The sequence below is a fragment of the Pteronotus mesoamericanus genome, unplaced genomic scaffold, assembly GCF_021234165.1.
Source record: "Pteronotus mesoamericanus isolate MK-2021 breed Mesoamerican mustached bat unplaced genomic scaffold, CSHL_Meso_final scaffold_54, whole genome shotgun sequence".
NCBI classification, from domain to species: domain Eukaryota; kingdom Metazoa; phylum Chordata; class Mammalia; order Chiroptera; family Mormoopidae; genus Pteronotus; species Pteronotus mesoamericanus.
The window spans coordinates 70,948,410-70,964,741 of NW_026555321.1; positions in this window are offsets into that span (position 1 = coordinate 70,948,410).

The following is a 16,332-nucleotide window of genomic DNA, read 5'->3' on the forward strand; positions in this document are numbered from 1 at the left end:
CTTCTGACTTTGTAAATGTATGAAAATAAAGACTGATGATTTGGAATTGGGAAGAATTCCAGGACAGAACAAAGGCTGTTCACGCATTCTTATTCGTGACATTGCTTTTCACATAGTAGGTACTTAAAAAAAAGTTGTTTGTTGAATGAGTTGATTATCCTTCCAAACACCTGGAATCGATTAACCTGATCCATTTACCTGAAATACAGAGCACATTTTTTCCAGAGCTGAAGATTTGTCAGCAGTACATTTGAATAATACAGCCATTTCATTTCCTCCGTCTCACTGCCCTTCACCTTCAATCTTGGCTTTCCTGTAAATACCTTCAGCTGTGCTGACAATTTCATCCCAGACTACTTACTCTTCTCCTACGTCCAGGCTCAGACCCACTGGCCGGGGGCGTTGCCCATAAGGAGCTTGCACATTAAGTTCTGGAGTTTGGATTTTAAAATGTCTGCCAACAATATACCCAAAGCACAATGGGCCTTTGGATTTTTCTTTCTTTCTTATTGAAGTGATTTTTTTATACATCAATTACATTTTTTAAGAGTTTGCATCCTTTTCAAAAAAGTATCCAAAACAAAATTATTTCATTTGGTGTGACTTAGAAGGAAATCAATTAGATGGCTACATATTAAAATTTAGTTTAATTTTAGTTTCTGTTGTTCCTCAGAAAGATTTCCAAATACAGTTATGGGTGAATTACTACACTGAAATTTTAGTTATAGTGCCTGTGTACTGGGGTCTGTCTTCCCCCAGCTCCTCATTAATTGAAGACAGTCTACAGCTTGAGGGGGAATAAAAACCCAAAAAATGAGTTTTGAATTCCAGCACTATTCTATAAACACTGTGGCTCAAGCAAGTCACCAGAGCTTTCCAAGTTTTTGTTTTCTCCTCTTTACAATGAAATGAGTCTCTGTGTCCAGCATACTTGAAATATCTGTGAAGGCTAGCTTCACTCTCTCCTTTAACGTCTCACTTCCAATGGAGAGAAGCCCAGTTGCTCTCTGTTGTTTTCTTTAGTCAGCGGATTCTCACAGTTGGTTTCTCACACGTGACTCCATCAACTTACAGTTTTGCAGACTCTATGTCACAGATCGAGTTCTCCAGTGACCACAATTTGAGGCAAGGATGCAAGGGTGATGCTGTCATGGGGGTACAAAACTGAAGAGCATGAGTGAATACCAAGAGCAGTGAGGCAGGGACAGATGTGAAGCTTCAAGAGCAGACATATTACGGTACTGGCCACTGTCTCATGTTGGGCCACTGGGCATACAGCACATTGCTGGTCGGGCTGTGCAGACATATTGTCTCCAAGTAATCTGTGGGAAGTAGCATAAAGGCTCTTGCATGACTCCACTAACCCCTGCTTTCCCACTGGTGCATGTTCAGTCTTCTGGGAGTAAAAACCCTGGCCTCACATCTGGGCTGCGGGGTTTGGCTTCTTCGAAGGTCTTTTAAAAGGCAGATCTTGTGACCTATGGTGATATAGTGTTTCCTTCTTGTCTAGAAATGATGACAGGGTCTGGTCGACTGGGTGACAGGTGACCTTGATGGGGAGAGTGTCCAGCACCCCAAAAGCAAAAACTGGTTGGTCCCAGAGAAGCCCAGAATGTCTCCAAGAATGTAAATATGAATCAAAGGAATTATTCAATTAAAAATTATTCGGTGAGCATTCTATTTAAATAAATTTTCTCTAATTTTAAGTTAGATGCAAAGCTCAAGAGAGCCCCAAGGTCATGGGTTCATAACCTGTCAGCAACAGTTCCCTCTGAAGCACAAGAAACGTGCCTGTCTTCAATGCCTTTCACTCTTGCCTTCCTGATGGGATGGTTCCACGTCATTTCCACAGTTCCTGCAGAGGCTCAGTCTGCAACTTCTGTTCCCTTTTTCTTCCAGTATTATTATGTAGAGAAAATGATTATCTGCAGACATGGTACAAATTCTTAAAATAGCTGTGGGCATGTCCCACTCTAAGCACTTAGCTCAGTGTGCCAATGATATAGGTAATAAATTGCTGAGACAGTTTTTGCACGTTCACAGCAGCATTGCTATATCCTACCTGAGAATGAGGATGACTATGCCTTTATCTGTGGCTACATCTATTGGTAGGCAGCCCATTAGTAACAACTCCCTTTTTCAATGATTAACAAAATGTCAGCTCAAAGATGGGCAGGAGATAATATTAGTTAGTGATAGAAGGGAAATAAAAAAAGTTTTAGACACTGAGAGGCAGACACAAATCCTGGTTTTATAACTATCTGTCTGATTGTGAGTACATTACTTGTATTGTGATACTATAACTTGATCTTCCTGAATTTCTGGATTATCATCTGTAAGATATAGCAATAACTCTCCTATGGATTATTATAAATAAAATTAAAAAGGTTTATAAATTGATTAGCATATAGTAAGCTCCTTCTGCATGGTACTTAGTATCAGAACCAGAAATCTTACAGTTAGGATATGCAACCCTCTCATTTTTCAGTTGTGAAAATGAAATCTGGCAAAGCTAAATGACTGCTCCCAGAGTCTTATGATTACTTAGTGACAGAGACTGTTGTATATTCTGCTTCTCTTAACAAAATCTAATGTCCTTTTTACCCTAAAACAATGTCACCTTTATTAGGAGTACTACCAAGATCATATTTCTGACCTGGAGAATGATTACATTTCTCATTGTGATAAGGGCAAGTTTTGGTAATCTTATTCTATACTGGGAATTTAAATTAGAATATTCTTTTGTCTAGAGAAAAATTTTGTGTAAAAGCAAATGCATTAGCAAAGCATAATTTATTTAAGGACCATATAACTAAGTTCAAAACAACTTGATTTCCTTGGTGCATACTCTGAACTTTCTTCCAGCAATCAAGGATAGTATATTTAAATGTGATTTAACAGTACTTAGTTGATATGTTATTTAATTTATTGCATTGTGCGCCTGCACAATTTCATCATTATACTGCAAAAGCAAGTCTACTGAATAAGTGCCTCGGTTTCAGCTGTTCCTTTAGTATTAGAATGTCATTTTCTCATTATTCATGTATCTATTTCATTTTATGCCATAATAATTTTGAAATAAAATGCCATTCCTTACTTTCCTGTGTGTAAATGTATATTTATATAATGTCCAAAATAATCAAGATGAAATGCTGCTTAGTATAAAAGTCCTTTCACATTCAGAAGAAATGATTTTGTAAACTGAAGGTCCACACTAAAAGCATAGCTCTATGCATGTGATGGCCTAATGGCTTTCTTGAAAATACTCTGACAGAATCATTTTTGTTAAAAACAACCCTGGAAAACTAACTTCACTTCTGAAAACAAAGTAGTGGTTCTAAGGTACAGACCTTATGGTGAATGAAGCTTTTTGTCATAATGTTTCTGTGGGCGGCAAAATATTTAAAATGGAATCCTAGTGTATTTGGTATGTCAGGATCTTCTTACACTCATCGGCCATTGTAACTTGGAGGAAATCAAACTCAGAGCCCATGGTTCCTTTTCTCTCTAATCGTAAATAGAACTTGCTGGCTAAGAAAGATGAAGTATTTCAACTTCTTTTATCCTAGGAAGACTGTTGTGTTAAATTCACTTTTCAGTTGTATTCCTGTTTCATCATTTACATTCTCTTTGCCAAGTAACTTCAAAATCTCTCTTCTCCACGACTCTTTTAATCATTTCCATCAAACCATGACCTTGGTCTTGCAAGTATTCCTTCACTAGCTCTAATTCTCTTTTTTCCCTTTAAAAGCTAATTTTTCTTGTTTTCTCACCTTTGATTTAACCATATATGAAAGCAGAGAATATTATAAAAATCTATACTTGGTAGGTGTGTCAGGAATAGAAGGGCAGACAGATAAAGAGAAATTCAATGCAAAATCAGGGGGATTTTGAGTTCCTAGTATGGCACTGAAGGAGCCTGGAAGTTGTCATTCTGTCCTAACAACAAATGAAAAGCTAAACAAAAAACACCCTGATTAACCAAGTCTTCTTAGGTCTGTTAGAGAAGTGAGGTCACAGGGCCAACTGCTGCCCCCATGACTTGGGAGACAGACAGGTGGACACAGAGAATCCAACTTACCACAGCAGGAAGCCTCTCAGCAAAAGTCTCTATAGGAAACATGTTGGAGAAGAGAACTGAGACATATGGCTCTGTTGAGTTATCTGGAAGAACATTTAATGGATTAAGATTAACATATGACATGAATGAATCCATTTATAATGGCTTCCTCTTGAGCCACCATTCAATAATAAAGAAATAAGAAAAATAACTGAAAGAAATTATCAGAGCCCCCTGTGATTGGGATATTTCCAGCCATTTCCCTGGTGGTAAACCATTCTATTTTTAATTTAACAATATAATATAAAAGAGAAAAAAAGCAAATTATTGTTTTTAAAAAGTGAATAAGTTATTCAAAAAAGATAAATGCTAAAGTAAAAAAATGGTGGGACATAAAGTTGAAATCTGAAAAATGAGATAGATACAACACATACCATTTTTAAAAATTTATCTTAATCTAATAAACAAAAAGGAACCAAATAGTGACTTCTACTTATATTTTCATTATTCTTTGTTTTTTTTTTAAATTAAAAAATGAGAGAATCAAGATGGCAGAGGAACGAATGGAAGTCACACTGACCTCCTCGCAGGACCAATCTGGAATTACAATTAAATTGTGGAGAAATCACCTGGAACAAACAACTGAACAATAGTGAGAGAGGAGCCTTATAACCTTGAACAGACAGAAGAATCAGCTTTAGCACAACCTAACTGGTAAGGAGTGCAGTAGAGACTCAAGATGGTGGGCAGGGCACCCATGGGCAGCAACACCAGAAGGATACTGAAACAACCAGTTGGATCTCCCTGAGAAGAGCATGGTCTAAACCATAAGCAGGGATCTCCAGACTACAGTACCAGAGCCCAAACAGTACACAGAAAACAATCCTGCTGCTTAAAGAGACAGGACAGCTGGAGCTGCCAGAGACAGGGAGCTGGAGATGCAAAGAGCTGTTTAAAGGGCCAACACATAAATTTTATTTGCAGCGACTTACCCTGGTCTCTGGCAAAGGCAGGGGCAGAGTGGGTTAGAGACGCCTGGAGAGACTGGGGAAGGAGGCTATGGGGAAAGAACTGAGAGAGTAGCTGGCGGGATCCTAGTGATGACTCTTCCCCCATATAGCAGCAGCCATTGTGCTCAGTCAGGCCGCTGCTCTAAGTGGCAACAGCATTAGAAGATACAATAGCCCTGCCCCCAGAAGGGACTCTTCCCTGACCCAGTAGTGCTAAAGCCTGACTGCTGAATACAGAGTGGCAGCCACAGATACTAGATCCCTGGCTAAAGGGAGTGCAAAGTGGCCTAGGTACACTTGAGGAGAGACTGGAGACAGAGGCTCTGGGGAAAGAAAAGACAGAGTAGCTGGTGGGTTCCTGGAGTTGACTCTTGCCCCATATGGCAGCAGCCATATGGCTCAGACAGACCATTCCCCTGAGTGGCAGCAGCTGTGAGAGGACTCAATAGCCCCTCCCCATTGGGGGACTCTGCCCTGCCCTGTGGTGTCTAAGCTAGCATGCTGAGTGCAGAGTGACTGAAGGAGACAGCCACAGACGGTAGATTCCTGGAAGTCTCAAACAGACTGCCTAAGGTCAGACAGGGTCAACATCTGACATCATCAGAGCTAGATCCAGAAAGAAAAAAGAGCAGTCTCCTACCACAGAAGTTCACACCACAAAGTCAGAAAACCAAGACAGATCAATTTAAGGAGCAGAAGCAAACAAGAAGAGTCTCACAAATAATAGAAAGACAAAGAAACACCCCCCAATCAAAAGGAAAGAAGGAATCCCCAGAAAGAGAACTAAATGAAATAGAGACAAGTGAACATTAAGACTCTCAGACATTAAGTTTAAAACAATGGCTCTAAGGAAGCTCAATGAGCTCAGTGAGCTCAGAGAGAATTACAAAAACTACAGAGAAACTACAAGGAACTTACTACAAACTATATCAGTCTGAAAAAGGACATAGAAACTATTAATAAGAGGTAAGAGGAAATGAAAAACACAATTTCTGAATTGAATAACAGTAGAAAAAATCAAAAGCAGGCTAGATAAAGCAGAAGAATGAATCAATGAGCTGTAGAATAAGGTAGAAAAACTCTCCCAGAAAAAGCAAATGAAAAAATGAAAAGAAAATGAAAACAGACTCAAAAATATTGAATAGGCATTTAGGGAAATGCAGGACAACCTGAAATGTAATAATATCCATATAATAGTGATACTAGAAGGAGAAGAAGAGGAGGAAGGAATAGAGAACTTGTTTGAAAAAGTAATGATGGAAAACTTCCCTAATTGGAGGAGAGAAAAAGTCACACAAGTCCAGCAAGCACAGAGGGTCCCATTCAAGAGGAAACCAATGAGGCCCATGCCAAGACATGTCATAATTAAAATGGCAAATATCAAAGACAAACAGAATCCTAAAGGCAGTAAGGGAGAAAGAGGTAGTAACATATAAGGGAGCCCTGTTATGGCTAGCAGCTGACTTTGCAACAGAAACATTACAAGCCAGAAGGGAATGGAAAGAAATATTCTAAGTAATGAAAAGGTATGCAGCCAAGACTGCTCTACCCAGCAAGGCTCTCAATTAAAATGGAAGGTGAAAATAATGCGTTTCCCTGACAAAAGAAGGCTAAAAGAATACACCTCCACCAAACCAGCACTGTAAGATAGGCTAAAGGAACTGCTTTAAGAAGATGAAGAAAAAGAGTCTATGATTACCCAGTTGCTTTCACAGTCACCAATACTTGAGATTACAAATACTTTTAATACTGATTGATACTTTTAATTGTGATTAACACATTAATCTGATTGTGACAATATGTTATTTTAATTGTTACTTCATTATTTGTTGAAACTAAGCCTCCTTTTTTAAATTTCTTGCTTATTCCTATTTTTTTAAAAAGCTTTAAATGACTTTGGTATTCTTTATCCATTTTTTGATTAAAGGTTTGTATAATTTTTTCCCTAAAAATCCCCTCAAACTATTAACCCTTTTTTAGATGTGTGGCAAATACTTTCTTATTCTATTACTTGTCCTTTAACTTTTTGTATATGTATATTACTATATAGTCTTAAATGCTTAATATTTTCATATTGTTAATATTTTACTTTATAGCTTCTGAGTTTGAATATTTTACTTCAAGGCAAGAAAAAATATTACTTTGTATTTTCTCCTAAAACTCCTTAGATTTTACATATTGATTTTTAACTCACCTGAATTTTTCTTGTATAATTTGTGAAATAGGGCTCTATATTTGTTTCATCTGAAGTAATAGTGATCCATGCACCTTATTTGTTGAATAAGCATTATTTTCCCCATTGATTTGAAACATTAATTTAATCATAATTACATTATTAGATAGACATATACATTTGTTTATAGAATGCTCATTTTTTTCACTGACCTACTTGATAATTTCTGTGCTGGTGTCATGTTGTTGTAATTGCTGAGACTTTATAATGGATTTAAATTGTTTAGTATTTTATGATGGATTTTGACATTTAAAAAATAAATATATAAAATAAACCTGCATTTAAAAAACAAAAAAGAAAGAAGGAACTCCTACTGTTTGCAACATGACCTGGAGAATATTATGCTAAGTGAAATAAGCCAGGGGGTCAAAGACAAATACCATATGATCTCACCTAGAAGTGGAATCTATTCAACAAAATAAACTAATGAACAAAATAAACCACAGAAATGGAAACATGGAGCTGACTGAAAGTGACCAGAAGGGATTGGGATGGAAGACAATGGTGGAAAGAAAGGAAAGAGACTAGATAAAGAACATGTATGAATGACCCATGGACATGGACAACAGAGTGGGAATTGACTGTGGGGGTTCGGAGCAGGGTTGGATGGGTAAAGGAAGGCAGAGGGAGAAAAATTGAGACAACTATAATAGAATAAACATGATTTAAAAGTAAAAAATTAATTAATTAATTAATTTAAAAAATGAGCAAAGAACCTGAATAGTCACTTCTCCAAGGAGGACATACAGATGGTCCATAGACATACAAAAAAATGCTCAACATCTCTAGCCAGCAAAGAGATGCAAATTAAAACCACAATGAGATACCACTTCATACCTGCCCAAATGGCTACCATTAACGAATCAACAAACAAGTGTTGGCTAGGATGCGGAGAAAAGGAACCCTAGTTCACTGTTGATGGGAATACAGACTGGTATAGACACTGTGGAAAACAGTATGAAAGTTCCTTTAAAAATTAAAACTGGAACTAGTTTTTGACCCAGTGATTCCACTGCTGGGAATATACCCTAAGTATCCCAAAACACCAATTCAAAAGTACTTGTGCACCCCTATGTTCATTGCGGTGCTATTCACAATAGCCAAGAGTTGGAAACAGCCTATACATTTACACAGTGGAATGCTATGCAGCAGAAAAAAAGAAGGAATTCTTACCTTTTGCAACAGCATGGATAGAACTGGAGACTATCTAAGTGAAATAAATGATTCAATGAAAGACAAATACCATATGACCTCACTTACAAGAAAAATCTAATGAACAAAATAAACTGATGAGCAAAGTATAACCAGAGGAATAGAATCATGGAATAGACTGACAGCAATAAGAAGGGAGGAGGTGGGAGGGGACTGTTTGAAAGAGACTTAAGGGGTTAGTCAAGGAACATATATGAAGGACACATGGACATGCATAACAGGGTGGGGATTGACTATAAAAGTGGGGAGGGATGAGTTGAGCAGAGGGGGTGAAGGGAGAAATAATTGTAACAACTGTAAAACATAAAAAATAAAAAGTGATAAAAGAAATTCATTCTTGTCATTAAGTTAAAAGAACACAGAAGTATATATAGTAAAGTACGAAAGGTTCCTTTCATTTTCCTCACAACTCACAATTAAAACAAAAGAAGTGACTTGTTTAGTTTGAATTATTCCATAACTTTTTCATATAAATCCATATATAATTTTCTTGGTATATACACAAAATAATATACATTACTCTGCAACTGTTTTTTTTTTAGTTTGAACAGAATTTCACTAATTTCCTTTTGTGTCTGTTCAGTGGGTCTTCTATATTCCTTTAAAATGTATTGTGATACTCCACAGGGTAAATAGATCATAATTTTTTAATGCTCATTTAAGTCTATTCTATTATTTTGCATAGTTTTAAACTTTTTTTAAAAAGAAGAATGTATACATTTATTTTTAGAGAGGCAGGGGAAGGAGAAAGAGAGGGAGGGAAACATCATTGTGAGGTTGCCTCTTGCGTACCCCCCACTAGGGACCTGGGGGGGAACCCAGGCATGTGCCCTAAACTGGGAATTGAATCAGTGACTCTTTGGTTCACAGGCCGACACTCAATCCACTGAGTGACACCAGCCAGGGAAACTTTTAACTTTAAAATAATATCAGATTAAACACATTTATAAAGCTCCCATGAATTTTAACGTCTTACATAACTATAATAAAAAATCATAATTAGGAAATTAAATCAACATCACTAGCAACCAATAAGTAAACTTCACTCAAATTTTTCTAAATTGAATTTGAATTTGAGTTAGTGGAATCCCACTCGGGCACTCTTACTGACTCATACCTAATCCAGGATCACACATTGTGTTCAGTTGTCACATCACTTTTGTACAATGTTTCTCAACCTAGGTATATGGTCTTTCTTTATAAGTTAAGTGATTCCTTTTTGGCAAGAATACCTCAGAAGGGATTTTGAGTCTTACTTGGTTATGATGCCTATAGTTATATCGTGTTCATATCAATAATTGCTGGGGACTTTAAACTGATCACTTGGTTAAGTGGAGTTTTTTGGAGGTTTTACCTCTGTAAAATTATTGTTTTCCCTTTGTAGTTTTTAAGTAACTAAGAAAGACCATATTGAGAATATGAAAGTATCCTGGTTCTCCTCCAATTTTACCCCACTAATTTTACCATCCATTAATAATTCTTGTCTGCAATAATTATTAGTTGTTTATGTGCTGATTGATAATTTTCTATTACTATCATTCTCTGTTAATTGGAATTCTCTTGTAAGAAAAGTTATCCATCTTCCCACAAGTTATTTATCTATTCTCCTTTGTAAAATATGAGCTATAATCCATTACCATCAATATTTATCTCTTTGTTCAGTTTGCTCCATATTCGTTCATTGGGATCTCTTTTAAATTGCCTTCTGGGTCTTTTTGACATGACCTCATCATTTTTGAGCACTTCCTTATTTTCCGGAAATTTCTCTGTCCAAGAACTGCAATCAGCCATTTCACCAAGGAGCCCCAGTATATATTTATCCACACATAGCTATATTTATTTTTGTATTCCTGCATATATGTAATATGTCACACATGCACGCACATATATATGCATATATGTGCGTGCATGTAGATAAAAAATGTGAGTTCATATTTATATCAATTTCCTTGCAGGTCTATAGTGTTAATTTTTGCCCTTATATTGCTTGTAATGTCTTTCTCCAGCTTTAAGAAGCCTAGTTCTGATTATCCACAATATATTTACCTATTTGTTCAATCTTAGAATACACTTGACCTATTTCCAGAATTGTTAACATATAATTCTATGAAACAGTTTGCTAACTATAAAACTATATTTGTATACTTTTTTTTTTAGTCTTGCAGTATGTAGTTGAAATAATATTTTCCAAAGTTACTTAATTAGTGCTTTTCTCTATCACTCCCTCCAGAAGGTTGTGCTTCTTATTTATTTGTAAGGCAGTTAGCTCCTATTTTATTGTTTGTAGCCCATTTAGGTTTCTCCCACATCTTGGTTGATTTTATGATTCTACTATTTTAATCTTACAAACAATGCTGCCAAAATTATCCATTCTAACATCTTCATGTACATCTATAAGTATTTTTATAGCTAAATTTCTAGAAATGTAATTTCTGGGTCAAATACACGCACGGTTAAATTTTCTATATAAATTTACAAAATTTTCACAGGCACTAATATTACTTTACAATCCAACCAATTGCTCCCAAGACTTCTCTTTTGGCCATACAGATTAGCACTAAATTTTATAAATCTTTTAATATTTTGCTAATTTCATTATTCAAATTTTGCTAATATCACCTGTTATTTTAATTCATTATTTATTTAGATAATGCTGTAATTGAGTTTGTTTTAATATTTATTGGACTTTTTAATGTGAATTTCTTGTTAATTTACTTGGCCTATTTGGGACTTTTTGTACTTTTTAACTTTATTTTTTGGAGTTTTTAAAATAATAGATATTCACCATGCTTTTTTGTTACATATGTTTCAAATATTTTTCTCTAGATTATCACTGGACTTCCAATTTTTTTGGTGGCTTTTGTCATCCCAATGTTTTTAATTTTTATAGTATAAAATCTATTAATATATTCCTTTATGGATTCTTGCTTTTGCATGTGACTTAGGGGAACTTTATTTACAGTTAAAATAATAAAAATATCAACAAAATATAAAATAACTCTTCCTCACTGATTTGAAAGCACTTATACCATATTCTAAATTTCATATACACTTGAAACTGAGTCTGGATTCATTATTCTTTTAGTTAGTTCCCAAAGTATTGTTTGGGGACCCCAAGAGTCCATTAGACCTTTCAATCCACAAGATCAAAACTATTTTCAAAATAATACTTCAGTTCTAGTTTTCTCTTTTGTCTTATTCTTTCATGAGTGTTTAATAGAGTGTTCCAGAAGGTACTGGTATGTCATATGGTATCGCAACTGAGAGAATGCAAAGGGAGATATGAAAAAATAATTATGTTCTCCTAAGTCAATGGTTAAACTGAAAGAGATATCAGTTTTATAAGTATAATTTGTATGAGACTGAGAAATATTTTAACAGCATATAACATATCAGATTTAATACCAGTATATTTATTGGGACAATATTTTGTGGATTAAGGTGCAACTTTATTTTTCAAACCATGGTTAAAATGCAAGTACAGATTAGCTACAGAAATAAGAGTTTCATAAAAATAACCAAATCATTCTGTAAGAATCAATTGCTTGTTAGTTTATTTTGTGCGTTAGATTCTTCTCGTAATTGAGATCATATGGTATTTGTCTTTCACTGACTGGCTTATTCATTTAGCATGATAGTCCCTAGTTCTATCCACACTGTCATAAAGGGTAGGAGTTCCTTCTTCTTTCTTTCTGCTGTATAGTATTCCATTGTGTAGATGAACCACAGTTTTTTAATCCATTAATCTACTGATGGGCATTTAAGCTGTTTCCAACACTTGGCTATTGTAAATAGCGCTGCTATGAACATCGGGCTACATAAGTTCTTTCAAATTGGTGTTTAAGGATTCTTAGGGTATAGTCCCAGGCAGTTCCATCTTTAATTTTTTGAGGAAATTCCATACTGTTTTCCACAGTGGCTGTACCAGTCTGCATTCCTACTAACAGAGCACTAAAGTTCCCTTTTCTCCACATCCTCACCAGCACTTGTTGTTTGTTGATTTATTAACGATAGCCATTCTGACAGGTGTGAGGTGATATCTCTGTGGTTTCAATTTGCACCTCTGACAGCTAGTGATGATGAGCACTTTTTCATATGCCTATGGACCATCTATGTGTCCTCCTTGGAGAAGTGTCTATTCAGGACCTCTGCCCATTTTTAAATTGGATTCTTTGTCTTCCTGGTGTTGAGTCATGTGAGTTCTTTATACATTTTGGAGATCAAACCCTTGCCCAATGTATCATTGACAAATATGTCCTCCCATACAGTGGGTTCCATTTTCATTTTGCTGGTGGTTTCTTTAGCTGTGCAGAAGCTTTTTAATTTGATGTAGTCCCATTTGTTTATTTTTTCCTTTATTTCCCTTGTGCTCAGAGATACATCATCAAAAATATTGCTGTGTGGGGTATCTGAATTTTTATTGCCTATGTATTCCAACTTTTATGGTATTATGACTTATATTTAAGTGTTTTATCTATTTTGAGGTTATTATGGTATATGGTGTAAGTTGGTGGTCTAGTTTCTTTTCTTTTCTTTTTTTTTGCATGTACCACTCCAGCTCTCCCAACACCTTTTATTGAAGAGGCTATTTTTACTCCATTGTATACACTAACAAGCAAAACAAAACCAGATACATGGAAACAGGGAACAGGCTGCCAGAGAAAAGAGGGGAGGGAAAGAATGGTGAAAAAAAGGGAAAAGGATTGGTCAAAGAACATATATGAATGACCCATGGACATGACAACAGTGTGGGGATGGGCTGTGGGAGCAGGAGTTGGGGGGGACGGAGAAGGTCAAAGGGAGAAAACCTGGAACAACTGTAATAGAATAAAAAAGAATAAAAAAATTCAAAAAAATCAATTGCTTATGTAGAGTTTAAAATAATAAGTATTAAAATTTTAATTGTATTTGTAAATTGTGTACAACATATTATACAGTATTAATAAAATGTTTAATTAAAGTATATGTGTGTATGTATTATATATACACATATGTAATTTTTGAGAGAGCAAGTTGTTAAATAATTACCAGAATACCATTGAATAAGTATCAGAGATATTGAAATTAAATTTTTGACAAATTCTTCTATACATATATTATAAGGACTAAAATTTAAAAATATATAAAACTTTCTATAAAAGGACTGGTGACGATATGGAGGAATTAGAACTTTCATATGTTTATGGAAGGAATTTAACTTCGTCAAACCACTTGGGAAAAATATTTGGAAATAGTTTTCAAATTAAACATATTCATACCTCTGACTCAGCAATTTCACCCTAGTTTTATATAGGGTTATAGGACTGCAAGTATTTGTATACCAAATGCATATATAAAAATTTTATAGCTGCATTCTTTGTAATAGCTGCAAACTAGAAATAACCTGAATGGACATTAAGAGTTTAAATATAAACATTTTCACACAATCATATAGTCTAATTCTATATGGCAATGGAGGCAAATAAACCACTGACACAAGTAACCACATGGTTTAATCTCATAAAATTGTGCAAAAGAAGCCAGGCACAAAAGAATGTATACTGTATTATTTTATTTATGTAATTAAAAAAAGGAAAATGATAGTGTTAAAAGCCAGAATAATGCTTCTCTTTAGGGAAGTGGTTTCTGAGAGGGGGCCTGATGAAGGTTTCTGGGAGTTAGCTATGCTATGTTCTGTTTCTTAATATGGTCGCTAGTTACGTAGATGTACGCATTCATAAAATTTCATGATTTAGTATGCTATACTATGTGTATGTGATACATTATTTTTAAAATTTAAAAAGGAATATAAAAGATTTGAGTAATACAAATGAACAGCTTAAAGTAATGCATGTTTATAACACCATTTCCAATAATTGTAGAGTATATTTTTAAAAAAAAACACATATAATAGCCAGCTTCCAAAATGTCCCCCAATGACCCTTGCTTCCTGATATTCACACCTTCATGTAGTTCCTCTCATACATAATAAGGCTGTCATATGTGACCAATAGGATATTATTATAGAGAACAACAAATTCAGATTTTATTAGTTTCTTTCTAAAGTCCTCTTCTGTTCCCGGATCCCATCTAGGACTACTAGAATATTTATTTTAAATTAATGTGTTCCTGGATTCTTAGTTCTTTTAATGAAACACTATCCTGAGGCCAACTTCCAGTCCTGAGCAAACCGGTTTGGCTTTATGTGGATTATACTAAGACATGACAATTGAATCTTCTTTGTGTATCATCTCTTGCTTTATGGTCAAACTAAAAACTCATTACATTCAGATTTTAACTAATCTGTTAACTAATCTGTTAATCTGTTTTCCTAGAAGACAACACATTTTATTAGAAGTGTTAGGATGTGCCTGAAGCTATTGAATTTGAGCAACTAAATCAGAAAATACACCAGAAAGTCCATTTCCACTGACACTCTGAAGCAACTCTGCTTTCTTGCTGTGGTAGGTACTCAAAGGTCTTGGATAGATCTCTTAAATATGAGTGTAACATCTGTTGTTCTCAGATTTTTAATGAATAATGTGAAGAGATACTTACGAATATCAAATATCATGATCTGAGCACTAAAGCTAAATATCAGAAAAATCTGAAAACTCCCTTGGTGCAGAGACTCATGACTCATCTATGTGCCTGTGACCAGCAGGGGGCCCGAACTGGCCCTGATGCTCACACTGTAGTAAACAGCCCTCAGCAAATTATATTGGCTGAATTGGTCACTTAGTTTTTCTGTAATGATCCAATTCTCCTGTGGTCCTATAGCCAGCCTAGGAAAACATTTCCCTGTAGATGGGCATTCAAAGTAATAGAACATTTAAAAATAAAAATAATAAGTTTCCACAGACTTTTGTTTCAACAGTTTCCAGGTACTGAACTGATTTTGATTCTAATAGTATATTTGGGAATATAACAGGAAGTATGCTATGCGGGTATTAAAATGTTGGATGCAACATAAGATTTATTATATTCATTCATTCATTCATTCATTCAAATATATACTGAGCTCCCAGTATAGGATGGTCAGTGTACTGAACTTTGGGAATGCAATGAGAGAACAGAGTATCTGCCCTCATGAAGCACGTTTTTTGTTGAGGGAGTCTTTGGTCAAGTAGAAGAGTATCAGAACTATGAGAGGGCATGGTCTCATTTCTTGATTTAAATTTAAGTAATTATGTTCATGCCCGGTATATTATAGATTTTACTTAAAAACACACAATGAATTCAATACTTGTATATATTTTATTCTTTTTGTAGCCATTTATACCTTCAACAATTACAAAAACTTTCCTTGTGGCAATGAGCTTCTTTATAGTCTTACTACTTTAGCTGCCATTAATAATCAAACAATGCTTCACAGTTACAATGTAGGGAAGTTTAATGAGCAGTTAGTGTTTACCCTACAGACAAGTATTATACCCCGGTAGTATATCTTTCTAAACTTCAAAACACAGTAAGAAAATAGCAGGTGACATTACAGGTAATAGAGCAGATAAGTAGATAATTAGACATGCTCTAACCAAATGAACATGTCAGTTCATAACCAAATGAAGCCAAATTTTGCATATCTATGCTGGCTATGTACATTTGACATTAGATTGCTCTATTGACAAAGAAAGTGTTTTTAAAAGCATTGTGGGACTGGATTACAAGTTGAGTATATTTTTGAAGAGCATATTTTCTCTCCCTTTGCCTGATGACTTAATAGTTTGAATATACTATCTTGAAAATGGTTGAATCCAAAATAACTAACAGATGAGAGTATAGCAATTTCAAAAATTTAAAGTTTTTATTGTGATTTTTTTAATGTGTAATTTATTTAA